General features: G+C 39.8%; 1 protein-coding gene across 4 annotated transcripts in view; it reads left to right on the forward strand.

Moving 5' to 3' along the window:
* The window catches only part of LRRC4B (leucine rich repeat containing 4B), a 171942-nt gene that overhangs the window by 126020 nt on the left and 18145 nt on the right, over positions 1 to 27777 (forward strand). For 3 of the 4 annotated variants that reach the window (XM_040424042.1, XM_040424052.1, XM_040424034.1), the window contains one exon: positions 23183 to 23246. The gene's annotated coding sequence lies outside the window, so the exon portion shown is untranslated. Of the gene's footprint in view, positions 1 to 20951; positions 21030 to 23182; positions 23247 to 27777 lie in introns of those variants that run through there. The other variant, XM_040424061.1, reaches the window with a different exon arrangement.

Here is a 27777-nt window from a genome sequence, read left to right on the forward strand (position 1 = left end):
ATTAACACATCAGATCCTCTTCTCCTACAGCTTTTGTAGCATGGATTCTGGCAGAGCCGCTCTACGTTAACCACAGTTTTGCCAGAGGGTTGGAACGTTTTGTTTGCAGTGGAAATTCTCCTATAAACATGGATCATTATCTCCGATGTGACAGTTGTGATCATTGTGCAGAGAGAAGGGCCACTGGCTTCGTTTTGCAGCATCTGTTTGGAGAACATCTCACTAAATTAATGGCAAGGCCCAAGCATCATTTCTCTGCTGCAATAACCTCAGAGAGGCAGGATAAGCCCCTGGCGGAAGTAACCTCCATCACTATCCCCAGACATGATTATAGCACAACTGATTCATTATATGATTATGACGGAGAAGTCAGGCCTTGTCACTCTGCTCCGAGATACTATCAGTACATTCACAGTTCATTACAAGAAACTCATCTTCACTATTCCCTTCAATATTTACTATGAAAAGACCCTGATATTCTGTCTGTTCATAACTGTTATCTATTTATGCACATATGTTACACTACTCCTCACTGTTCACTAATATTATATCCTCTTCACTTCCCGCTAATATTATTAATCCTGTTCACTGCTCAATAATACTGTACCTACTATCACTATCACTCATATTATATCATATCCCCAACTATTATTTAATCTATTATTTAATATCATATCCTCAACTATTATTTAATCTCCATCACTACTCACTCATATTATATTATCACTCTTCACTTTCACTAATATTCTCTTCACCATTCACTATTATATCCCTTTCACTGTTCATATCTTCTTCATTTCCCACTAATATTATTAATCCTGTTCACTGAGTAATAATACTGTGCCTACTATTCACTATCACTAATTTTATATCATCTTCACTAGTCACCAGTATAACCTCTTCTCTACTATTATTTTAATCTTCATCACTATTCACTCATGTTATATCCTGTTCACTTTCACTAATATTATATTCTCTTCACCCTTCACTATTATATTTTTTTCACTACTCATTGATACTATATCCCCTTCACTATTCACTAATATTATATCATCTTCTCACTAAAATTATATCACCGTCACTATCCACTAATATTATATCATCTCATCTCATCTTCGCTACTCACTAATATAACATACCCTTAATACTGTATTATTTAATCTGCATCACTACTCACTAATTTATATCCTCTTCACTACTGGAAAAAATGATATAGCCTCTTCACTGTTCAATAATATATCTAATTCACTGTCACTAATGTTATATCCTCTTCACTACTCATTAATACTATATCTTCTTCACTATACTCTAATAATCTATGTCCTCTTAATTACTTACTATTATATCTTTACTTTCACTAATATTAAATATCCTCTTTACTTCTCACTAATATTTTATCCCTACTTTAACTAATATACTGTATTCTCTTCACCACTCACTAATATTATATATATATATTTTTCACTGTTCAATATTATATACTATCACTAATGTTATTTTCTCTTCACTACTAGTTTTATACCTTCTTCACAGTTCACTAATAGTATCTCTTCACAATTATATTTTCAGCACTATTAAACATCCTCTTCATTATTTACTATTGTAATTTCTTTTTCAGTGTTCACTAATATATCCTCTTCGCTATTCACTATCATTACACCATTTTCGTATATTCCCTTCACTAATTAATATTATACCCTGTACACTCTTCATTAATATATTTGTCACTACTTTATTATTATATCAGTTTCAATACTCACTACTATTATATCTTCTTCACTGATCACTACTATATATCTCCTCACTACTCACTACTATAATATATCCCCTTCACCACTCACTACTATTATATTATATTTTCTTCATTTTTCACTGATATTATATCCTTTTCTCTACTCACTAATATTTAATCCTCCACTATTATTATATTTGTTCACTATTATATTTTTTAATGTCCACTCATTACATCCTCTTTACTATTATTATTTAATCTTCATCACTACTCACTCATATTTTATCCTCTTCACTATTCACTATATCCTTTTCACTACTATTATTATAAATTCACCACTCGCTAATATTGTATCCTCTTCACTGTTATTTACTTTACTAATATTATTTTCTCTTCATTATTAACTAACAATTCACTACTCATTTTATCTCTTTAACTGTTCACCACTTCTTCACTACTCACTATAATTATATATTCTTCACTATTCTCTAATCCTATGTCCTATTCACTGATCACTATTATTATATCCTATTTACTATTACTATATCCTTTACTGTTCACTTCCCTATTTAATCATCTTCATTGTACTAGTTTTGAGTACAACATGCTCTACTCTATTCACCTTTGTTATATGTTCTATAAGGTGGCAGCAACAGGACTGAGCTAGTCCTCAATTCTCTACAATGTATCACAACACCTCACGTCTCTTGTGAAAAAAGACCCCACTTCTAGGAGCAGTGCAGAGTAAATGCAGTCCATTATAGGGGGCCATATCTGGTACACTAGCCTAAGCACCTCCATAGCAGTAACAACTCTCTGTGGGTTCTGCTATGTAATCATTTTGTGCTGTGAGGAGGGCCCAATTTCATGGGCAATTGCATGTGGATATTATAACTGTGCTGACACAGCGATATGGCATACAATGTTAAATGGACATGTGGAGACAGTCTGCTGTAAAAACTACCATATGAAACTTTACAGGGGTTTTTAAAGGGTGTCTCTAGGTTAATGAGGGTAGGACCACGTGGTCAGGTTTCCTGATGTAGGTTTGGAAGCCGAAAACTGCAGTTATTGCAGATAAAAAAAAATTTGAAGAAAAATCATATTTGTCCTTTATATTTTCTTTCCTTTTATGATCCATTCCTGATTTTAGCTTCCAAAACTGCATCAGGAAGTCTGACCATGTGGTCATAACTAGTGTTGAGCGAACTTCTGTTTTAAGTTCGGCGTCTAAAGTTCGGCTTCCGGTTAGCGGAGAATCCCAATATGGATTCCGAGTTCCGTTGTGGTCCGTGGTAGCGGAATCAATAATGGCCGATTATTGATTCCGCTACCACGTACCACAACGGAATTCGGAATCCAGATTCTCCGCTAACCGGAAGCCGAACTTTAGACGCCGAACTTAAAACAGAAGTTCGCTCAACATTAGTCATAACCTAAGAGGGAGTTTTTGGTGGCGCTCACATTTGAGATATTTGTGTGGGCCTCAGGAGCCATATACAATAGACTAAGGTAAACCAAGGCCTGTCAATTTCATCAGGATCAACCAATCATCTAATGTGTATTAAATGTTCTGCTGATGTTTGTTCGGAAGAATTCATGGAAAAAATATTTCAACATGCCCCTATACTTTGCTCTCGAAGAATATAAATCGCTGCAACAAGAGCTTATTACTGTCTCACCTCTGAGAATATAGGCACACTCAGCTGAGATGTAGGTTAGAAGAATTGAACCCTGTATTAGAGGAGTAGTCACAGTATGGAAGTCTCTACTGTAAGGGTATGGCCGCATGTTCAGGTTTCCTGGTTCAGTTTTAGAAGCCAAAATTAGGAGTGGATTGTAAAAAGAAAGAAAGTTTTAAGGACAAATATGACTTCTCCTCTTTCTTTGAATTCACTCCTGGTTTTTGCTTTCAAAACTGCATCAGGAAACCTAACCATGCGGTCGTACCCTAAGAGGGAGTTGACAATCTGCAATAAATTGACAATCTGCAATAAATGCACCATGTCTGAAATTGGCCTTAGTCTCTTTTTATATTGAGGCCATAATTCACATTCTTTGGGCTCATGCACATGACCGTTGGATGTGTTGTGGTCCAAAAATTGCAGATCCACAAAAAATGGATACCGGCTGCATGCATTCCGTATTTTGCAGAACGTAACAGCTGGCTACTAATAGAACAGTCCTATTTTTACCAGAGTGGACGTACGGAAACTGAATGCACACAGAGTATTTTCCGTTTTTTTTTTTGCAGCACCATTGAATTGATTGGTTCTGTATACTGTACAGTCCACAAAACAAACGGAACGGACACGGAAAAAAAATTTGTTCATGTGCATGAGCCCTTAATCTTATATTTGTCTGTTGAATGTAATCCAGCCATAAAACTCAAGCTGTGTCTCCCCATTGTAGACCTAGAAGTATGATGTGTCTTCCTTACATTTCTTCTTGGTTCAAGGTATTCCGAGATGAGTGGAATGAGCTTTGAAAAACAAGAAAATGTTTGCATTACTTGAAACATCCGACAGAATAATAAAGAGTTACAAAATTTTTGTCCAAAGCTAGTCATCTTGCTCCACTCATCTCAAGATAGCTCAAGTTCTTAGGAAAGTTAATGAAGGACGATGACCTGTTCTATTGAGATGAAATAAGTATATTCCAGAGTAGTTACACTACAAGTCATGAATGAACTTGGTACCCTTCAATGTAAAGTGCTCAGAGTTACTCAGATCTTAGAGTGTACCTTCTGATACCTATAGTAGAATCAGAACACAATGCAAATGTTACAAAAGATCTATGGGAGGAGCGTGGCCAGAGACATTCAAATTCTGCCCGTGAGCAGGACAGACGAGGTTCCTTGCAGATATAGAGAGGATCAGCTCATTGTCAGGATCAGGCATTGACCGATCCTCAAAGGTCATTGCCATAATACCATATTTGTGTGGACACAACCCATTCAGATATGAATTCAGATTAGGAGCTCCCGAGAAAAGGAGTTAAAGAAGACAAGAACCCCTGTACAAAAAAGGAACACCTGGTGTCAGTTTCTTAAACGCCTGCCACTGATTGCATCATGTCAGACATCTTCAATTCAGGTGTCTATGATGGTGTAATTCTGTGTAGGGTGGTGTTACATACTTTGGTGGTATATTCTATTAGGCATTGATTTTTTTAGAAGTGACATTGACTTGATGGATTGTCGGATTTGGTGATCTCTATGGTTTCATCTGCAGTTTTATTTTTTATAATTGAGAAAACATTTCCGTATGTAAATATTGGAGCAGCACAAATTAAATCCCCTATTAATAATAAGTAGTCAATAAAACCTTCCTAGAACTGATGATCTGCCACCTGGTGACTTGTCATCATTTGCACCATGTTTTCCTTCTTGGATAAGGGCACCTCAACATAACCTCCTCAGATGTAGTCATTACACAACCATTGGGTATACATCTAGACCTGGCCCCAGGAGAGCTATACCAGCCTTCACTCTTCTGAAAGATGGCATGTTTGTTTAGCCACAAGGACTCCCACTAGTATGAGGTGATAAGATCTTGCTCACAGTGGGTGGCGTTAGATATCATTGTATGGTTGTAAAGTGGTTTTCCCATTCTACAGGATTGATATAAGTGTCTGATCAGCAGGGTTCAAACTGCTGGGGCCCCCGCCAATCACAAAAGCGTTGTGTTGCCCTCTTTGAATAGAGCATCAGTCACACATGAGCAATGCCACTCCATTGGACTCTAGCCAGGCGCTTGCACTCAGCTGCAGGGGCGTAGCTATAGGGGGTGCAGAGGTAGCAGTCGCTACCGGGCCCAGGAACCTGAGGGGGCCCATAGACCCTTGTGCCACATAAGTAGATACCGGTATTATAGAAAGTGCATGCTGGTCAAGTTACACCTCTGGCTGGAGGGAAGGGTTAAGGTCAGGAATGTGGTATGGGGGGGGTTGAATTGTTACCTCAGGCAGCATGAAAACGATGTGCTTCCCTGTCCCCGGCCACAAAGCACTGAGGGAAGGGGGGCCCAAGCTCAACTCTTGCACCAGGGCTCATGAGCCTTTAGCTACGCCCCTGCTCAGCTGTCTCTGGCAATCCCATAGAATTGAACAGAGTAGCACTGTGCATGCATACTTAACAGGATCCATTCAAATGGGGGAACATGGGCTCCCATTTTCATGATAGTGGGGCTCCCATAGGTTGGACTCCTGCTAATCAGGTAAGATAGGGAATAGAGGATGTGGATAGAGAAGCAGTAATATTAATGGGATAACCCCTTTAAGGTGTTCTTCAATGAAATGAAAGCTGGCTATGCACATAATTAAAAAGTTGTCCAAAATTGACCATCATTTAAAAATTTCTATTTAGTTAATTAACATGCACTCTAATCATGTTTTTTTATGAATTATTGGGATTGATCTACTGTTGGTATTTTATGTATAATTGTTATTTTTAAATGTGACTCTGAATGATTAGAGTGTATGTTAACTAACTAAATACAAATATACACTCACCTAAAGAATTATTAGGAACACCATACTAATACGGTGTTGGACCCCCTTTTGCCTTCAGAACTGCCTTAATTCTACGTGGCATTGATTCAACAAGGTGCTGATAGCATTCTTTAGAAATGTTGGCCCATATTGATAGGATAGCATCTTGCAGTTGATGGAGATTTGAGGGATGCACATCCAGGGCACGAAGCTCCCGTTCCACCACATCCCAAAGATGCTCTATTGGGTTGAGATCTGGTGACTGTGGGGGCCATTTTAGTACAGTGAACTCATTGTCATGTTCAAGAAACCAATTTGAAATGATTCGAGCTTTGTGACATGGTGCATTATCCTGCTGGAAGTAGCCATCAGAGGATGGATACATGTTCTCATTCTGTTTACGCCAAATTTGGACTCTACCATTTGAATGTCTCAACAGAAATCGAGACTCATCAGACCAGGCAACATTTTTCCAGTCTTCAACAGTCCAATTTTGGTGAGCTTGTGCAAATTGTAGCCTCTTTTTCCTATTTGTAGTGGAGATGAGTGGTACCCGGTGGGGTCTTCTGCTGTTGTAGCCCATCCGCCTCAAGGTTGTGCGTGTTGTGGTTTCACAAATGCTTTGCTGCATACCTCGGTTGTAACGAGTGGTTATTTCAGTCAACGTTGCTCCTCAATCAGCTTGAATCAGTCGGCCCATTCTCCTCTGACCTCTAGCATCCACAAGGCATTTTTGCCCACAGGACTGCCGCATACTGGATGTTTTTCCCTTTTCACACCATTCTTTGTAAACCCTAGAAATGGTTGTGCATGAAAATCCCAGTAACTGAGCAGATTGTGAAATACTCAGACCGGCCCGTCTGGCACCAACAACCATGCCACGCTCAAAATTGCTTAAATCACCTTTCTTTCCCATTCTGACATTCAGTTTGGAGTTCAGGAGATTGTCTTGACCAGGACCACCCCCCTAAATGCATTGAAGCAACTGCCATGTGATTGGTTGACTAGATAATTGCATTAATGAGAAATAGAACAGGTGTTCCTAATAATTTCTTAGGTGAGTGTATATAATTGAAGCTTTTGGGTGAAGCTTATATAGCATAGCACCTTAAATCGAGATATTAAGACGGGTGAGCCACCACATATACTATATTTACCCATCATTTTAAAATGTTGCAATGGCAAATTTCTGTCTATTGAAAATTTGATCTGTTATGGTGAAAATTTTCAGGTGATGTTGGCTGAAACTATATGGGCATTGCATGATCGGCCAACCATTAGCCACTTTGTTCAAGTTAATTTTATTTCATTATTTTTGTGCTTAATCTACTAGTCTGGTATGTAGCTGGTGGGATCAGTCGTAAGAACTATTCTACGGATGATTAATCCAATACATTATGGCTGATCATAATCAAATTTGTATAGCCAGTTTAAAAAGTCCTGTAAAATAATTAAATAGCTCCAGAACATTGTTCCCCCTCCACCAGGCTTGACCATTGGTGCTACCATTGACACAAAACATGCTCTCCTGCCACCCACCATACAATACGTGTGTGTGTGTGTGTAAAGATGCCAGGTAGTGCCCTATGAATCATCACCTCAGAGAACATTTCTAATGCTCTGTTGCTTTTGTGCCTTACTTACTGTAGGCATTTCACATGCTAATCACAGATTGTATGCAGATGTTCAGGCAATGAAACCTCAATTCATGAAGCCTCTTACAGACACTGCTTAAATTGCATTCAGAAGCAGTTTGAAACTCATTTCATTTCATCACTCTCGATCAACACTGTAAGATTATAAATTGGAATTGATGAACCTGTTTCTTTTCCAACCTAATCAAATACTGTATGTAATATACAGTATTTGATTAGGTTGGAAAAAGAAACGAGGCCACCAAATCCAACCTATAATCTTACAGTGTTGATCAAGAGAAAGGAATAAAGCCCTATGAGGTGGTTGCTAGTTAAACCATTTTAGGTTGAAAAGTCCTTCTCAACTCCAAACTATATTTTCAATGAATCAACCATCACAACCTCCTCTGACAGAGAGGTCCATAGTCTCACTGCTCTTACACTAATGAATCCCCTTCTGTGATGATGGCGAATCCTTCTCTCTTTTAGATGTAGAGGATGTTCTCAAGTCATGGTTACAGGCCTAGGTCTAAAAAGATCATTGGACAGATGTCTGCACTGTCCATCCCTATATCTGTACATTGTAATTAGATCACCCCTAATCCACCAATCTTCTAAACTGGACAACCGAAAATGAGTGTGTAGAACGAATATTATCTCTACACTTTGGGGGAAATTTATCATGCAGAGAATTTTTGAAGTCCGTTTTGCTTGTCTGTTTTGCTGTGATTACCTCCAGTGTCATCAAACATCACACAATGGTAAATTCGGTGCATATGTTTTTAGTCTAGAGAGAAGACTCAATTTTTTCGTGCCGCCCCCTTGCAATAGTAAGACTTCCCCTTTTTTTTGCAACTTTTAAAAAGTTTCACCGGATAAATCTAGCTTACCCCTAATTAACATAGCCAACCAAAATGGGTTAGAGCAGCATAAAATCACAAAATGTTGCAAATTTTGTAAAAAAAAATGGTGCACACCAAAATGTGTGACTTTTTTTACAACAGAAAATGGGCCCAAAGCAAATGATAAATGCACCATATGTTCTGTTTTACTTTGCAAGTCTAGGTTTCCTACCACTTTGCATCTAAGTTCTGTGTCTCTGAGACATGTCATAATAAAGTTCACTAATGGCAAGTACTAGATGAACTGACTGGAATTGGCACAGATTTTTGTTGAGCGGTTTCCCTATAGAAATGTCTATAAGGAAGGTACTGGGCTCATTATGGGGACCCATTTATGAGAGTAATGGGGTCAGTGTCTACTATTATACTCATATAATGCTCATAATATGAATGATTATATTATACATATATTCATATAGGAAAAACTTGTCACTCTCATTTACTCCCCTCCTTGTCACTCTCATTTACTCCCCCCCTCCCTTGTCACTCTCATTTACTCCCCCCCTTGTCACTCTCATTTACTCCCCCCTTGTCACTCTCATTTACTCCCCCCCTCCCTTGTCCCTCTCATTTACTCCCCCCCCTTGTCACTCTCATTTACTCCCCCCCACTCCCTTGTCACTCTCATTTACTTCCCCCCTTGTCACTCTCATTTACTCCCCCCCTCCCTTGTCACTCTCATTTACTCCCCCCCCCCTTGTCACTCTCATTCCCCCCCACCTCTAGTGAAGCGTGGCCGAGCTCTGTTCGGTCCGCGGTACAGGAGCATTTGTTTCCTGTACCCGGCCGGACTGACAGGAAGTGCACACTAAGTGAGCACTTCCTGTCAGTCTGGCCGGGTACAGGAAACAAAAGCTCCTGTACCGCGGATAGAACAGAGCTCGGCCACGCTACATTAGAGGCGCTTCCCTCCTGTGACTCCCTCTCTTCAGGCTGCGCCCGGGCGGTGCACAATCATAGACGCACCAGCCCGGGCAGTGCGGCAGCCGCCCGGTGCGAGGGAGGGCCCGCCGCCGTACTTAAAAAAAAACAAAAACTTGCGGCAACGCTTTTTTTTTTAAACCACACGGGGCCGGCGCCCCCTGCTAAATTGCGCCCTAGGCGGCTGCCTAGGTCGCCTAACAGGTGGCGCCAGCCCTGGATATACATCAATGTTCTAAGAGATTCTAGGAAATGTTTACTGCCTTTCCATAATGTATCCAGCTGTTTAGTATACGTGTCCAAATTTGATCCAGGTTCTGACAATTGAACTTTTACTATTTTTTTAAAGTACAAGATATCGCCAATATGTCATCACGTGCAGTTATGTAATGTGCCACGTTTGATTTCTAAGTATTGTAACCACCTTGAAACACCCAGTTACTCCCATTATCTACTGCTTATTTGGATGTTGACCGGCTATACAATTCTTTTATGAATTTGGTAGTCGTTGGTATGGCTGAGGTTAAATGCTTTTGTACATATAGTGTAGTTGTATGGAAGACCATGAGAAGCATACGTATTTGGCTTTGTCAGTCTAAGTCCTGATGCTGCCCCTTGCTCCATGGAGTTGGATGTGAGTTTGTTCTACAGCTGCAAGAAAGAAGTAGACAATAAAAAAATGATTTTCCAAGGGCCCCACATTTTCAGAATAAAGTAGAAATTGTTCTAAAAGACTTAGGCTACTTTCACACTTGCGGCAGAGTCATCCAGCAAGCAGTTCCGTCGCCGGAACTGCCTGCTGGATCCATCCATCTGCATGCAAACGGACAGCATTTGTAGACGGATCTGGATGCGGATCCGTCTCACAAATGCATTGCAAGAATGGATCCATCTATCCGTTCTATGCATGGGGATAAAACTGATCAGTTATTTTCCGGTATAGAGCCCCTAGGACGGAACTCTATGCTGGAAAAGAAAAACGCTAGTGTAGAAAGTACCCTTAAAGGAGTTTTCCATTAGTAATCAACCAGTAATGGACCATTACTTAGATTTTGATGGTCTATCCTCAGTATAGGTTATCAATATCAGATCGGTGGGAGCTCGATAACCCACATCACCACCAATCAGCTGTCTCGGGCAACTGCCGAAGCTGGAACACAGCTGGAAACGCAAGGTTGCGCCAGGCTCCTGCATCTCAGTGCCCAGAATGGTAGCTGAAGTACGCCCTCACCGCACACCACACAGTCTTCCATCCACCGTATAGTATCACCAGTGGGTGACAGTATCAGCTGATTGTGGGACTGCAGGGTGTCAGACCCCCCACTGATCTAATACTGATGACCTATCCTGAGCATAGGTCACCAATACCTAACTGTAAATACCTAAAAACCCCTTCACTCACCTGTCTACTCCAGCTCCGGTGCCCCTCCTGGTTTTTGCTTCTAGAGCTATCCCCTACTGCCCCACATAATCATTGCAACAAGTTACTGGTCTGTGTGGTCACGTGGAGTAGATAAGGGAGGTCATCGATACAGAGAGTCCAGCGCTGCAGCAGTGACATCCCTGACTACCTCACATGACTGCTGTGACCAGCAATGGGTTGCAGAGTTGGGTAGTCGGGGAAGTTATTACTGCAGCAATGGAAACAAGGAGCAATGCAGTGACAGTGCTGGAACAGAGGGGAAGTGGACAGAGGAGTATATATTATTTTGCTATTTCATAACAAGCCCTGATTGCACCTAAAAATGTGGGGGTCTTGTCCCCTTTCAGAGGACAAATAATAGAATCTTTACTGTAGATTCCAAGTCTAGTTATCTAATTGGCATATGTATAATATAACATGAAGTGAGACTGAAAATAATGCTGAAGTGCAACTTTGGGAAGCCTTTAAATCAGGGGTCAGCAACCTTCGGCACTCCAGCTGTTGTGAAACTACAATTCCCAGCATGCTCCATCCATTCCTATGGGAATTCTGAGAACAGCAGAGCAAGTATGCATGCTGGGAGTTGTAGTTTCACAACAGCTGGAGTGCCGGAGGTTGTCGGCCCCTGCTTTAAATAGTTAAAAGCCAATCTATTCAATCTATTTAGAGAATACCACTTTCCATTGACGCCTTCTCTCTACTAGAAACAATCTGTCAGTGGTCCATTACGTACTTACAATATACAGTATGGCACACTAGGGGTCATGAATGCATCTTTAGATTGCAGTTCCTCAGAAATGGTACATAAGAGATGGTCTATGGTCTGCCCTGATTAATTTTGATTAATTTTATTCATTTACTGCATGTTATATTCTTGTCACGCCTAGGCGCACACTCCAGTGGTCCATAATTCTCATTATTTTCCAGTGGACCATTGGTCCTCAAAAAAAAACTTGGAATGGGCCCCACTCCTCAATGAACAGAAACTTCAGAACACAAAAATTGTATAATTTTGGATTCCTTACTGCACAAGTTAATGCACACAGTGATGTCATAATAGTGGGATAATACACAAAGGGAAAATGCACACTATGGTGCACACAGTGATGTCACAGACCAGGGATAATGCATTCTGTGATATCTAAGTACAGAGATAAAGTGATGCCACAGTACAGAGATAATGCACATATTGATGTCAAAATAGTGGAATAGTGCACATAGTGATGTCACAGTACAAGGATAATGCACGTGAGTTGCAAAGAAGTTGCTGGGTGGGGGCTTGTTCAAAAATTTGCTGTCAGGCTCAGTCAATTGAAGTTACCCCACTGATACTGAGACATCACAGCTCAAACAAGAAAAACATAATAATGTCACTATTCAGGTGTAATGAACACATGATGTCACAACACCCTATTAATGCAAAAATGAACACCCGTTTCCCTTGCCCATAGTCATCAGTTGCTGCATCCTATGACTGAGGAGATGGGACCCCTCACGGTTGCTATGCCTGGCATCCTGGTATTTCTGCTCATGGTTTGATCTTATCATCATTGAATGTTCAAGATCAGATATTGTGAAGGAGTCGGGATTTCTAGACACTTATTCAAGTCACTTTTTATCACTGTATAAAAATATAGCAGGATGTCCAAGTTACCATAGCAACAAGAACCCTTTATACAGAAGCAAATAACAAATAGTGTTGAGCGCGAATATTCGAATTGCGAATTTTTTTCTCGAATATCGCAATTTCGAGATTTCGCGAATATTTAGAATATCGTTCTATATATTCGCGAAATAGAATATTCGTTTTTTTTTCTTTTTTTTTTTATTATATTTTTTTCTTTCCCACTTCCCTAAAGTTGTTCTTACCTGTCCTTTGGATTCCTGGCTTCCTGGCTGCTCCAGTCAGTGGCGCTTTCAACTTACTGCTATATTCCATATTAGCTAAATTACAATCTAATCTATATGTGTATTTTACGAAATTTCGCAATAGTCGCAATTGCGATGCGAGTAATATAACACGAAATATTCGCATGAAGATTTCAACTTAGCACTGCTATACTCCATATTCTATCCCAATATGGAATATAGCTGTGCTAAGTTAGCACTGCTATATTCCATATTAGGCTAGAATATGGAGTATAGCTGTGCTAAGTTGAAATCTTCATGCGAATATTTCGTGTTATATTAGTCGCATCGCAATTTAATAGAACGCATCGAGTAATATAACACGAAATATTCGTATGAAGATTTCAACTTAGCACTGCTATACTCCATATTCTAGCCTAATATGGAATATAGCTGTGCTAACTTAGCACAGCTATATTCCATATTAGGCTAGAATATGGAGTATAGCAGTGCTAAGTTGAAATCTTCATGCGAATATTTCGTGTTATATTAGTCGCATCGCAATTTAATAGAACGCATCGAGTAATATAACACGAAATATTCGCATGAGGATTTCAACTTAGCACTGCTATACTCCATATTCTAGCCTAATATGGAATATAGCTGTGCTAAGTTAGCACTGCTATATTCCATATTAGGCTAGAATATGGAGTATAGCTGTGCTAAGTTGAAATCTTCATGCGAATATTTCGTGTTATATTAGTCGCATCGCAATTTCGACTTTTTCAAATGTTCTTAATATTGCTCTAACTTCGTCTTTTAGAAATTTCGTAATATTGCTCTAACTTCATCTCTTAGAATATTACGAATATTCTAAAAGACGAAGTTAGAGCAATATTACGAAATTTCGTAAAATACACATATAGATTGTAATTTAGCTAATATAGTGCTATAATCCCTTTTTTTTCCTGTAATTTTTTTTGCCTCTTCTGAACTTAAGTTTTGTAAAATATGTACACTATTAAAAATTATTACTATAGCAGTATATTAGCTTAAATACAATCTATGTGTATTTTACGAAATTTCGTAATATTGCTCTAACTTCATCTTTTAGAATATTACGAATATTCTAAAAGACGAAGTTAGAGCAATATTAAGAATATTTGCAAAAGTCGAAATTGCGATGCGAGTAATATAACACGAAATAGTCGCATGAAGATTTCAATTTAGCACAGCTATATTCCATATTCTAGCCTAATATGGAATATAGCAGTGCTAACTTAACACAGCTATATTCCATATTAGGCTAGAATATGGAATATAGCAGTGCTAAGTTTAAATCTTCATGCGACTATTTCGTGTTATATTACTCGCATCGCAATTTCGACTTTTGCAAATGTTCTTAATATTGCTCTAACTTCGTCTTTTAGAATATTCGTAATATTCTAAGAGACGAAGTTAGAGCAATATTACAAAATTTCGTAATATACACATATTAGCCTAGCCATAGTCATTAGCTTAGCATAGGAACGTTGCCTTATACTATCAAGATAAATTTTCGCAATATGCGAAAAATAATTTCGCGATAATTGGAATAATTGCGAATATTCGATTTCGACGAATATAACACGAATATTCATGCGAATATTCGCGAAATATCGCGAAACCGAATATGGCACCTCCCGCTCATCACTAATAACAAACAGACAGGTCCTGCATGAAAAGCAATGGCGTCTTCTAATTGTGATAAATGTTTAGATTGAGAGGCTACCACAAAGGTGACTTTTTCGAGAATCCCATGAAGCGATTCCCTTCCGCTTTGTAGGAACTTACTGGCCAACACAAACTATGACTCCAGTAAACTGTCTTTTTCATAATCGAGAGGCTCCACATCGCATTTGCAGTCAATCTATGAGGTGAAGCAGAAGCATACATTTGCAGTTAATGTGGAGCAAACATGTTACCACCCGACCTTTGATCATTTATAACTTGTGCTTCTTACAAGACAGAAATAATGACTGAGAAAATGATTTTTCATTTTAGTTGGCATCATCCATCATATGAAGATTCTCACACAAAAAAAAGTCTTATGATTCTTTACATATATTCCTTGTTAAGTCAACAGCTGTTCCCCCTGACTTCCCCATTCACATTCACAGTTGGCTTAGCAAAGCATGTCTGTTATCTCATTGAATATAGGGGAGAAAGCTGCTGCCATACCCCTCTGGTGGAAGATTATCTAACCCTACAACAAAGGATCTTACACGTTGAAATTCAGAGTGTCCAATCCTTTTTTCTCCATCATCTGCTTAATCAACATAGGACGAACATCTAGTAGATATTAGATGGTCTTGCTGAAATTTGTGGGTTTGTCAGACCTTAATCTAATGAGTATGGCCACCACAAATATTTAGGTCACCACAAATATTTTCGATGTGAGCTTCACCCTAAATCTACCTGTTGTTACCTTGTTAATTCCTTCAAAAAGCCAAAGGCCTGAGGATATGGTCACACATTCAGGTTTCTTAATGCAATTTTGGAAGCCAAAGTCAGGAGTGAATTCAAAAAAGAAGAGAAGTCTTATATGTCCTTATTACTTTCTCTCCTTTTATGATCCACTCCTGATTTTGGCCGTACCATTCTTAATAAAGAGCTATAATCCTGACCCTAATGTGCACTGTAGTAGCGGTTCCTTATGATGAGTAATAACAGACTGCATGCTTCGATCATCAAGCCACCCTTCAAAAAGACTTCCAGTTGGACTTTTTTTTTACAGTAGCTGTTGTCCAGGTAGTTGTCATATCAGGAAGCACATCCTTTTAGAACTTTCCTTTATCCTATGGCCCCTCTTATGACATTTTGACAAGAAAATGTATATAAAAAAGCACCACAAAACTCTTGAAGCCGATTTATGTAACACTGATTGTAGACTAAAACTCCACAAGTACACCAGTTGGTTTCAGGCTAGTTAAGTCAGAAGTTAGGTAACATCTTAGAAGTAGTCCCCACAGGCTGGGATAATGAATATCCAAAATTGTTATTGACTTGACACAGGCTAGCCTGAAGTGCAGTCTCAGGAATCTGCCATTTTCTACCCTAAACCCCCATGAGGAGCTCTTTCCATTTCCTACTACATTCACTAGTCATAATACCCAGGATAGTCTCCAGTAGGCAGTCAGGGTGCAGGTGCCAGTTATTTGTGGTCAAGTTGTCTTCATACTGGCCATCTGGAGCTTTAAATGCTATATTCTGATCCAAAAAGGTAGTTCCTTCTTAATATGTCACTTATCTGTTGTTGCCTATTCCATACCAGAGCCCACCAGAGTCTAACAGAGAAAAGTTCTCTTTGGCTAAATTTAATCCACTGCCTCAATGGCAATGTTTTCCTCTGTGCCACCTTTGTGTGGATATTGAGGTGACATTTAGAAGTCCCACCTACATATTGGGAGCCGCAAGTTCTCTTACTGCTTGTAGGTCCATAGTTATGCTTCCAGTTGAATGGGTGGACATCTTTCCCAGACTTCTTCTACTTCGAAAAGACATTATCCCAAACCCATAATTGGTTCTTCATGTTACAGTTAGTCAGGATATCTTCCATTGCATGATGTTGTCCTGCAAGGTTTACGTATTTTAGAGTATTTTGTGTTAACCTGAAATATGTTAACGTTCTAGAACAGGATTCATTGAATTGTCGATGATGCCACATAGAAATGTCTAAATCAAAACTGCTCCAGTTATAGATTAAATGTTTTTTGTGAAGGCTTCTATTTATCACTGACGGACAAAACATGTCCTCTTTACTGGACCATGTTCATTTAAGGTTGGAAAAAGTGTTTTATATAGACAGTACATTAGAAATGTATTATTGTCATGTACAGAGATTGATCATGTTGAAAGGTGTAGGGTTCTAGGTGTAGAGTATAAAAGAATTGAAATTATAGTCATGGTCTGCTGACGGGTTATGTTGGAGGTTGAAGTGTTCTATGTATAGAATATAATAGAACTGAGTTATGGTCATATACAGAGGACAGTCATCTAGGTACAGAAGCAAGAGACTGCTTAGAGAACTATATCACACGAACAGTGTATCTACTGTACAATCTGCCATGTCATGGCATCTCTGTAAAGATATAAACTGAATCTACTAAATATACAGCAAAGAATATGTCATTACCCAGTTTACTTTGCCACAGCTAAAAATAAATCATATTGAACTTTACCTATGGAGTTTGCACAAGAATGCATCAGATCTAGCAAAAACAAATCAACCAACCAATAAAGCCTAATCCCAGTCATAGTGGCTAAGGAACCATAAAGATCTGCTGTTCATATGACACATTGGAGGTCACCAATGTCTTCTGGATATAAAACTTAATTGAGGGTCTAGAATTCCACATGTACATTCTGGTCCCACCTGACACAGCCTCCCACCCTCAGGATCATATGGTTGTACCTATATATGAATCATGTGCTTCTGTCCTTTATTCTGAGCTCCATCGTATGATAGCTGTCAGAAATTAAGGAGACAGAATGTTATCATGCAAGCCTTTGTTCATGTCGAGAATTCACACTTTTCTATGAGGAAAATTGAGCTCTAACCAATATAAAAAAAAACTTAAACTTTTTTAAGATAAGCAGCCCAAATTGAATTAAAAAGTGGTCTTCTAGAGATTGGTATTCAAAAGGCACCCAGCCGCAATGACAGGGAAAAGCGATCACGCCGAACCTCATCATTTAACCCCTCAGATGTCACGTTCAAAAGCAATCGCAGCATCTGTGAGGTTAGGCAGTGGGATGTGGCTCCCTCTGCTTTCCGATCGGAGCCCCAGCAGTGAAATTGTGAGGCTCCAATTGTATACTATGACAGCCTGGACCCTGCTGGAGGTTCGCAGGCATGCCATGGTAAACTTTCTGCTAGGCTGTGCACGAGGCACAGCTCAGCAGGGAGCCCGTCAGAATGCCATTCACCCTAGTAGATAGGGTGAAAGGGACAAGGGATCAAAAGATCCCAGATTCTAGACCCCTAAGGGTTTAATAATAATAATAATTAAAAAAAATATATATTAAAAGTTTAAATCACCCCCTTTCATAATTTTTATAAATATATAAACAATAAAAAAATAAACATCTCAGGTATCGCTGCATCCAAAAATGTCTGAACTATTTAAATATTTTTAAAATTTTCCTGCGTGGTAAATGCTGTAACGGGAAAAAACAATAAAGACAAGCAATGCGACTTTTTAGTCACCTTGTCTCCCAAAAAAGTTGAATAACAGTAATAAGAAAGTTGTATGTACCCCAATACAACTACAGTTCGTCCCTCATACAGCTCTGTAGACCAAAATATAGAAAAGTTATGGCTGTCAGAAAATGGTGATGCAAAGAAAATTTTGATTTTTTAAGGTTTTTTTTAGTAATAAAACAAAATAAAAACGATATAAATTTGGTATCTCTGTAATCGTATTGAGGCACAGAATAAAGAGGTCATGTCACTTTTAGTGCATAGTGAATGCTGTGATGTCAAAACCAAAAAATCTTAGCTGAATTGTGTGGTTTTTTTTTTCAATTTTACCCCACAAATAATTTTTCCCTGCTTTCCAATAAAAGACATAATAAATTAAATGTTGCTATTAGAAAATGCATTTTGTCCCGCAAGAAAATAAGCCCTCATATGGGAACGGAAAAATAAAAAAGTTACAGCATATTGGAATGTTGGGAGATAAAATCAAAAATGTAAAAATTAAATTAGGCTCAGTCCTTAAAGGGGTTAGATAGGACATCAATATTAAATTCCCTAACAGCAACCTTTAAAGACTATGGCCCTGATTTATCACACCTTCACTCCAGAATTCTGGCATTTAAAGGTCACAGAAACTGTGCCTTTGCGACTATTTTGCACTCACTTTTTTGCGAAATTTTGCGACTTTTGGCATTTTTACACCACTCACTCCAGTTTTGTAATATGGGTGAGAAAGTGGGTGTGGTTAGCTATGTTAATGAGTTTTACTCCAGATTTATCATCGCAAAAAAGTCATACTCTCACTCCAGGAGGCGGGTGGAGTAGGAAAACTGACAAGCCCAAATTTATCAAACAACCTGTGACATTTGATAATTGTGGCACAAAGTACTCCAAACCAGACTCAAGCAAAACTGACTTCATATATTCCCCTCATGATAAATTCCCCCCCTATGTATGTATATATGGAAATGTGTTTATTTTTGGATAGAACTAATTATTTCATTTTCAACCATCTGTCTTCTGCAGTCTGCTTGCATTCTCATACATTGCAGGCTGCTCAGTCTTGTTCAGTATGACATCCTCTAGACAAGCTTTCTTATGGCTCAATCTGTAGACCTCTGGAACATTCATAAAGTGGACTTCCCACTTCCCCTTTATTTTATTTGGTTGTAAAGTTATCAGATTAAATTTCTGTTCATCGGAGCAGAGAGAGGGTCTATAGATAGTGGTGAGCAAACTTGTGTTTTCGAGTTCAGCGTTCAAGGTTCGGGTTCGGGTTATCTAAGAATTATGTTATGGATTCCGCTACCACGACCATAACTTATGGTCCATGGTAGCAGACTCCATAACGGAATTCTTAGATGACACGAACCGGAATCTTGGACGCCGAACTTGAAAACACAAGTTCGCTCATCCCATCTACAGACTGTGCTGTCAGAGAGCTTACAGTATTTAACAGATTTCCCACTGAACGGGACTGAGCAGCCTCCAATGTATGATAATGCATACAAGCTACAGCTAAATCTTTAATAAAACCTAATTACAAATGCATTTCAGTATAATAAAAAGCACCCAAAGGTGTCCATAGCCTTTAATGTTCACTGTGAACAACGACACTTGTATGAGGAAGGTCACTATCTGGATGGATGTTCTACACATAAAAGATGGATGTAAATTAGTTGATTCATTTCTTTACAAAGATGACCCCAGAAGGTCATTCATTTAGGCTAGAATGATCCATTTGAATGTTGGCAGAAGATGTACACGGTAATCCAACACTGCAGTACTCGTAACCGCCTCTATGAGCGCTGTGCTGAGCAATGTAAATGTTGAAGAGGCCGCACCGCTCTCATGAGAGACAAGGCCCCTTCGGACAGCTGACCGGCCGTGGACAGATATCCACCAATCTGATATTGATGGCCATCCATTTTAAGAAGCTCGATAACTCATTATGTTCCAAATCCTACTTATCAAGTAGCGTAGCTTTAAAAATCTCAGTCATGAGTCTTTTATATGATCAAGCCTCTGGAAGCCTCTATAAGCTGGGGGCCCTGATGTCACCCACCCAAGTAGCAAGTCTTTGTATGTTGAAGTAGCAGTGCTGGAGTTGTCATTGATATGTCATTGAGCCTTTCTGCTGTTTTTTACTACAAATTGTCTGACGTGTTCACATCGTTAGAAATGATCCCTTGTCTCATCTTGTCAATTGGAGCGTTCCTCAGAATAACCGCAGACCTCGTAGTCTGCCGAATGTCCTCCGCCTGATGAATGGCAAGGACTTCGGAGATATTAGCTGGAACCCATGCAGGGTTTTCATCGGGATATATTTGACTCCCACCCACACTCCTCTTCTCTGCTTCTAGACTGGAGGTTTTAAATGGAACCCTATTGAAAAGGCATCCCTGTGGGGATGTAGAACCTGCTGGTATCTATGGAGATTTCCATAGAAACTGAGACCATCATTCTGACTTCCACTATAACGTCACGTGACTCTCAGCTGTTAGGTAGGTGCAGTCTTCACTCATCCTAGAAATATATATATGTATATATATATATATACACACACAGCGGAATAAACTTTATTTTACCGGACCGCCTCATGTTTTATCATCATGTGCTGATTCACTGGAGAATGATGCCTCTGTCACCTCCGCACCCGGATCTGTGAAGAACACTTTCTGTTCCCGATGTTGGTGTCATGCTGCAATTATATAATAATGATAAGTCCAATATTAAGTGTACACAAGTTCAAAAAAAGAACATGGGCACAAACTTTAACCCTTTTCCTGTCTTGTTCTTCAGTACCTTTCAAGGATGTACAGCCAATTAATTGTCTCAGGTAAAATTATTCTGCAGTTATGTTAAAGATTCCTGCAGAGATAACATAAATTCTCCTACATGAAGTATATTAGTAAAACACATGCACAGTCATGACTATCCTGCAAGAGATATGAGTCTTCTGCACCTGGCTATTCTCCAGATCCCTGCAGATACTGTAATAGTATATTGGTATACATACACAGATATGACTATCCTACTGGAGTTACGAGTCCTCTACACCAGGATACCCTCCAGATCCCTGCAGATAATATTATTTTAGTAATACATACACGGACATGACTATCCTTCAGGAGATCCGAGTCTTCTGCAACTGGATACCCTCCAGATCCCTGCAGATAATATTATATTAGTAATACATACACAGACATGACTATCCTACAGGAGTTACGAGTCCTCTGCACTAGGAGATCCTCCAGATTCCTGCAGATAATATTATATTAGTAATACATACACAGACATGACTATCCTACAGGAGTTACGAGTCCTCTGCACTGGGATATCCTCCAGATCCCTCCAGATAATATTATATTAGTATACATACACAGACATGACTATCCTACAGGAGTTACGAGTCCTTTACACAGGATATCCTCCAGATCCCTGCAGATAATATTATATTAGTATACATACACAGACATGACTATCCTACAGGAGTTACGAGTCCTCTGCACCGGGATATCCTCCAGATCCCTCCAGATAATATTATATTAGTATAGATACACAGACATGACTATCCTAAAGGAGTTACGAGTCCTGTACACAGGATATCCTCCAGATCCCTCCAGATAATATTATATTAGTATAGATACACAGACATGACTATCCTACAGGAGTTACGAGTCCTCTGCACTGGGATATCCTCCAGATCCCTGCAGATAATATTATTTTAGTAATACATACACGGACATGACTATCCTTCAGGAGATCCGAGTCTTCTGCAACTGAAGATCCTCCAGATTCCTGCAGATAATATTATATTAGTAATACATACACAGACATGACTATCCTACAGGAGTTATGAGTCCTCTGCACCGGGATAGCCTCCAGATCCCTGCAGATAATATTATGTTTGTAATACGTACACAGACATGACTATCCTGCAGGAGTTACAAGATATGAGTCTATGGCTATCTTCTACTCAAATCCTCTACACCCAACTATCCTCCAGATTCCTGCACATAATAGTATATTATTATACAAAAAAGGCATGACTATTCTTCAGGACAAATATTCTATACCTGGCTATCCTCTAGTTCTCTGCACATAAAAGCTTATTATTATACATATGCAGCCATGGCTATCCTACAGGAGATATGAGTCCCCTACACTTAGCTATCCTCCAGATAATTATACATACACAGACATGACTATCCTTTCAAGACATACGAGTACTCTATATACAGCTATCCTCCCTGCGCATAATAGTATATTACACATACACAGCCATGACTGTCCTACAGGAGTCCTCTACACCCAGCTATCCTCTGGATTCCTGCACATAATATTACAAGATATTGTATGAATCCTCTATAAATGGCTATCCTCAATGTCCCTACACATAATGGTATATTTATACATAAACAGACATGACTATCCTACAGGTGGCACAAATCCTCTACACCAGGCTATCCTGCAGACCCTCTGCATATTAGTATATTATACATACACCCATGACTATTCTACATCAGATACAAGATAAAAGTCTTCTACACCCAGCTATCCTCTAGATCCTAGAGGCGGTTAAGGATGAGGATGATTGGAGAGGTGGGAAGAGAGAGTAGCTGATACCCTGCATAGCGCTGCCCTTACAAGAGAGCACTGATCCACGTGCCCCACCATTTATTGTTAGCATGAGTTGTCAGGGAATGTAACTAGTGTGCTGAGTGCCTTCAGGGAGAGATATATAACCAACAGGATGTGTGCCTTCAGTGATGGACTGAAACTATTAAGCTATGTACCCACATAGAGAAACTGTTCAACCGCCAGGCTTTAACATCTGTAAACATCAATTGCACCTAATTGTGACTGAAACAAATAAGCACTGTGCCTTCTGCTAGAGCAAAGTTAAGTTGTGAGTTCATCTTAAGTGATATGTTGTCTGAGGTTTGAGACTCTTCCATTTTCAACATGTTTCTTTTTCCCCCCCCCCAGAGATTATATCTGCCTGGTTACCTTTATGGAGATAGACCAATCAACTGTTATTGAACTGACCAGGGTAAGTGTCCTTCATCTTAAATTGTGGGATCATTTCAAATGTAATGACACCTAAGCCTACAGTAAATAAAAATGTATTTTAATTTTAATGCCGTCCTTATAATCCGCAATGACACCTGTGACAAATTATTCCCATGCAACATTTATGTCATATCCATAGGATAAGCCGTGTCAGAAAGGTGGGGATTCCACCTCTGGGACCTTCACCTATTTCAAGGACAGAGACCTCCATCTGATGGCTGTTGTAAGCGGTTATTATGCTTACTTGACTATCTTTGGAGCTCACGTAGTAGTGAATGGAGAGAGCTGCGCATATGCAGCCGCTTCTCCTTTTAACTCAGCTTCAAAACAGGGGTCTTTCAACGCTCATTCTCAAAATAGATGTGGGTCCCAGAGGTGGTGATTGCACCTATGAGACAGTTAGGGCATATCCTATGGCTAGTCCATAAATCTCGAGATGAAAATACCCCTTTAAGTTTGCCAAACAAACGCAACCACATTAAGACTGTGGCATTTAGTTTCAGCATTTGATATGATTATTTCCTTAAAAGGAAATTGTCATCACAATTTTGGACTATCATCTGTAATAATACATGAGTAGTACTGGTGCAGATATTGGGTCCAGATCATTATTTTATTATTTTCTTACTGCCCTCCATTTCCCCGGTGTCAGCACTCAGAGCTGCAATCTAAAACATTGTTAGGGCGGCTGTGCATGGAGGAGATATTAAAAGCCTATGTTCAATCAAAATGTCACTAGACCTTCATCTCAGTTGTGGACAAGCACTGACGAGACTGTGTAGGGCCACAACAATTTGGAATGGATGAAGAGGAGAATGTAAGGGGAAATGTAACTGCTATGGCAGAGGTGGTTTACCAGAAGATGACCCACTACATCTGTCTTAGGATCAAGTAGTGGACGAAGGGTGGTGTCTTCTATTTTAAGCTTGGCCATGTACATATATCTAAGATGTACAGTATATCAGCTGTGAACCCCCATTTTGGCTAGACCTGCTGACTATCTAATGTATATGGGACTCTGAACTCTCCCCTAGTTCCTGGGAGAAAAGGATCAAGCTATTGGATTTTAACACCTGATCCTTTTGTTCTCGGGAGATAAACCACCCCCAGAGGAGTCTGGCAGTGGCTTTCTCCTCTGTCCTCATCCAGAACACATGTTCTTCCAGTCAGAACAAGTGTGCATATGTATGGGGAGTGAGGATAGATAGCTATTGTCCAACAAAACATTTAGCCAAGAGGTACGTCATGTTTATAGCCAGCCTTAGAGCAAAGCAGCAGCGTTGAGGACAATGAAGTTCTGAATAGTATCTTGGAACTGGAGCTTGATGAGGAGGAGGCAGAGGTGAAGAGATGTGACAATTATGATCACGGTGCTCAATGTAGGAGCTATACAGAGCAAAAACTGTCGTCTGGCATGAGAAAAATCAGGTATCAGAGGTGATGTTGCTATAGATGACGCTGCCATGTTCTTAGGGTGCCTAGAGAAAAGCCACCAACCTTGCCAGTTTTTTGCTGTGGCTGCTACTGTCATATGAAGTGTAATCTGTACTGGTGCCATAAAAGTGTATGCTATGGTGGCAGTCAGATATGCTGGGGGAGCCATGGTGTACTGCAGGTTCTTCTTTCACCTCCCCCTGGATACCACAAGTCTTCACTATTCCATACAGAGGCATCCAGTAATAAGTGTATACATGATATTTTTTTAATTTAGATTTTACTGAACACATCTGTTATTACATCAAAAAGTGTAAAGACATTTGTCACAAAGTAATATATCACCTTCACTTTCAACACTTCCCTTGACATATGGAAAACCATAATAATAGAGCGTGTTCTCTCTCCATCTGTCTTATATCTATTCATTTAACACCCATATGTTTCATCAGGTACCAAAATTATAACATAACTAGAGTAAGGGTCCATTCACACGTCCGTAAGTGTTTTGCGGATCCACGGATCCACTGATCCGCAAAATACGGACACCGGCAATGTGCGTTCCGCATTTTGCGGACCGCACATCGCCGGCACTAATAGAATATGCCTATTCTTGTCCGCTATTCTTGTGCTATTTTATTCAGGAACGGAAATGCGGACCCGGAAGTGCAGGTCCGCATTTCCGGATCCGGGCCGCACGTTGTGTGGCACATAGAAATGAATGGAACGAAATTGCGGACGTGTGAATGGAGCCTTAAACAACCAACATATCAGGAGTAACCTCTCATCGTTATCACAGAAAGTCACAAAACGGTTACGGTATATCCTTAGTTTCATGCTGTAAGCCTCCATAGCTTCGAAGTATTGGGTAGTATTCTGAAATCGGACATTAGATTACCTAAAGAACTGGATGATAAATATTTTCCATTTCATGAAACTTTCATATTAAAGGTGCCATGTGACCCCTAACTATACATGCAACGTGCCTCCCCCCAGGGCCCTCTCTTTATTGCATCCCAAGTTTAGTAGGAATGCAGAGTGGTGTAGTGCGGCCTAAATGTCTCTTTATGTGTGTCACGGTGCTCATACCTGGATACCGCTGGACCACAGGCTTTGGCTCCGAAGCAATAAATAGGTGGAATAATTGAGGGATTTGAAAGAATAACTTGAGTCCAGACCTTGAAATGAAGTTTAATGGCAGCTTTACTTGAATAAACGTTTTATCCAAACAGTTTTCAGACTTTGTCTTGGTTCCAGCAGGCTTTAGCATGAACTGGCAGGCAAACTTAACTCTGCTTTATCTCGTTATCTCTGCTGTACTGACAGGCTAGCTTAGTAACTTTGATTCCTTCTTTATTCTGCACTCCTCTCTTTAGTCTGACTTAGTTTTCAGCCAAGGAATAGGTTAGTGTCCTGTCAGCTCCAACATGGAGTCAGAATCATCTAGAACTGCCCCACCTTCTTCTGGTAGCAAGCAGGACTCGCCCACTTCTGCCCAAAAGAGGGGAGAATGAAATGGTGAGTTCCATTCTGTCTAAGGATAGATCTGCCATATTTGCTGCCACCTGCTAGTGAACCAGGTAAATTACATATGAGCAGTTGCATAACAATATTATAGATGCACATTGTGGTGAACCTGGAACAGAATACATAGATGACATTGTGTTATCCCAATAAAGACAGTAGCAGGGTGCAGGAGTGGTAACACCACTCTTGGGTGTTACATACAGACCAACTAAACAGTTTTAATTATTATTACTAACTTCATTAGTTTAATTAGAGCCCGCCGCGGCCCTTCCGGCCATGCGGTACTCGACTGGGGCCCAGGGCAAGAGGGGGCCCAGTTGGGATCATCCCCTCTTCTACAGGGGGTAAAACTTGGTCAGGACTCTACCCTCTAAAGGAATAACTTTTAGCAAATGAAGCAGTGGAAAAATGGCCAAAGGGTCATTAAAAGGGGTTTAGGCAGAAACCCTTCTGTCCTGTGTGGGGGCCCTTACTTCTCTATGTACGCCACTGGTCATACCCTTACATACTTAGTTTTTTTTATGGGAGCCTGTGGACGATGAATGCCTCTCTAGGTGTCCCATGGAGGTATACATTGGGAAAACCTCCACATGCACAGTATGGGTTCAGGGTGAGACTGTTGTATGTGCATCATCAGCACAGTGTGAAGGTGACATATACCCATGGTCCAAAGACTCTGCGAGGCATGTGCATCTTAAGTCAAACATGTGAGTGGAGCATGTGTCCCAAATGTGAGTGCAGTGTGTACAGCATGCATCTAGCGCAGGGTAACACATTTGCAGAATTGGTACAGTCTGTAAGAAGTGCATGTTTGGTAAATGTCCAGAATATAGGTGGCATGTGTGCGGCATGTCAGTGGCGCATGTGTATAGTATTGGGAGTGGCATGTGTGCATTCTTTTTCAAATGCACTAGCAGAAGGCACACATACATGAATCTAGACATAGACTTGTGATCAGAACACTCACGGATGCCCACATACACTATCCATAGGACCACATTTATCCGTTGTATGCCAGAAGGGCGTCCTGTTGGCATTCATTCGGGGGTATTTGCCGATATACCTTTTTTAAATAACTGAAAAACGTAGCCAAAAAAGATGAGCAAATTGATTCTACATAATCCAAATTTTACCCACATTTTTTTCAAATTCAACCCTTCATAAAAAACTGGACACTGTTAAAAATAGAGAGACTAAGAATGCAATGTTGAGTACATTAAACCTGACGATATGTGTCAGATGAGTCTAAGGTGGGCATTACTACTGTACAGGGGTTTTCGAGCATCTAAAATATGATATATAGAGTATTTGTCATTTGGTGCTGACCAGGTGTCCAAACTACAAATTACAGGGAGTTTTTACTTTGTCTTTTTTCCAGTTTTTCTCTTTTTCCTTTTATCTCTTACATTATCATGCAAAGGGACCTGACATCCATTATGTACAAAGAAATCTCAGGTGACCGCTCAAGCTCAGACAATACTTTCGTCTTATATCCAGAGACTTTTACATATGGTTACATACTGTGTGTTTCACACTTTTTTGGAGGTGAA

The sequence above is a fragment of the Bufo bufo genome, chromosome 1 (genome assembly GCF_905171765.1).
Source record: "Bufo bufo chromosome 1, aBufBuf1.1, whole genome shotgun sequence".
NCBI lineage: Eukaryota > Metazoa > Chordata > Amphibia > Anura > Bufonidae > Bufo > Bufo bufo.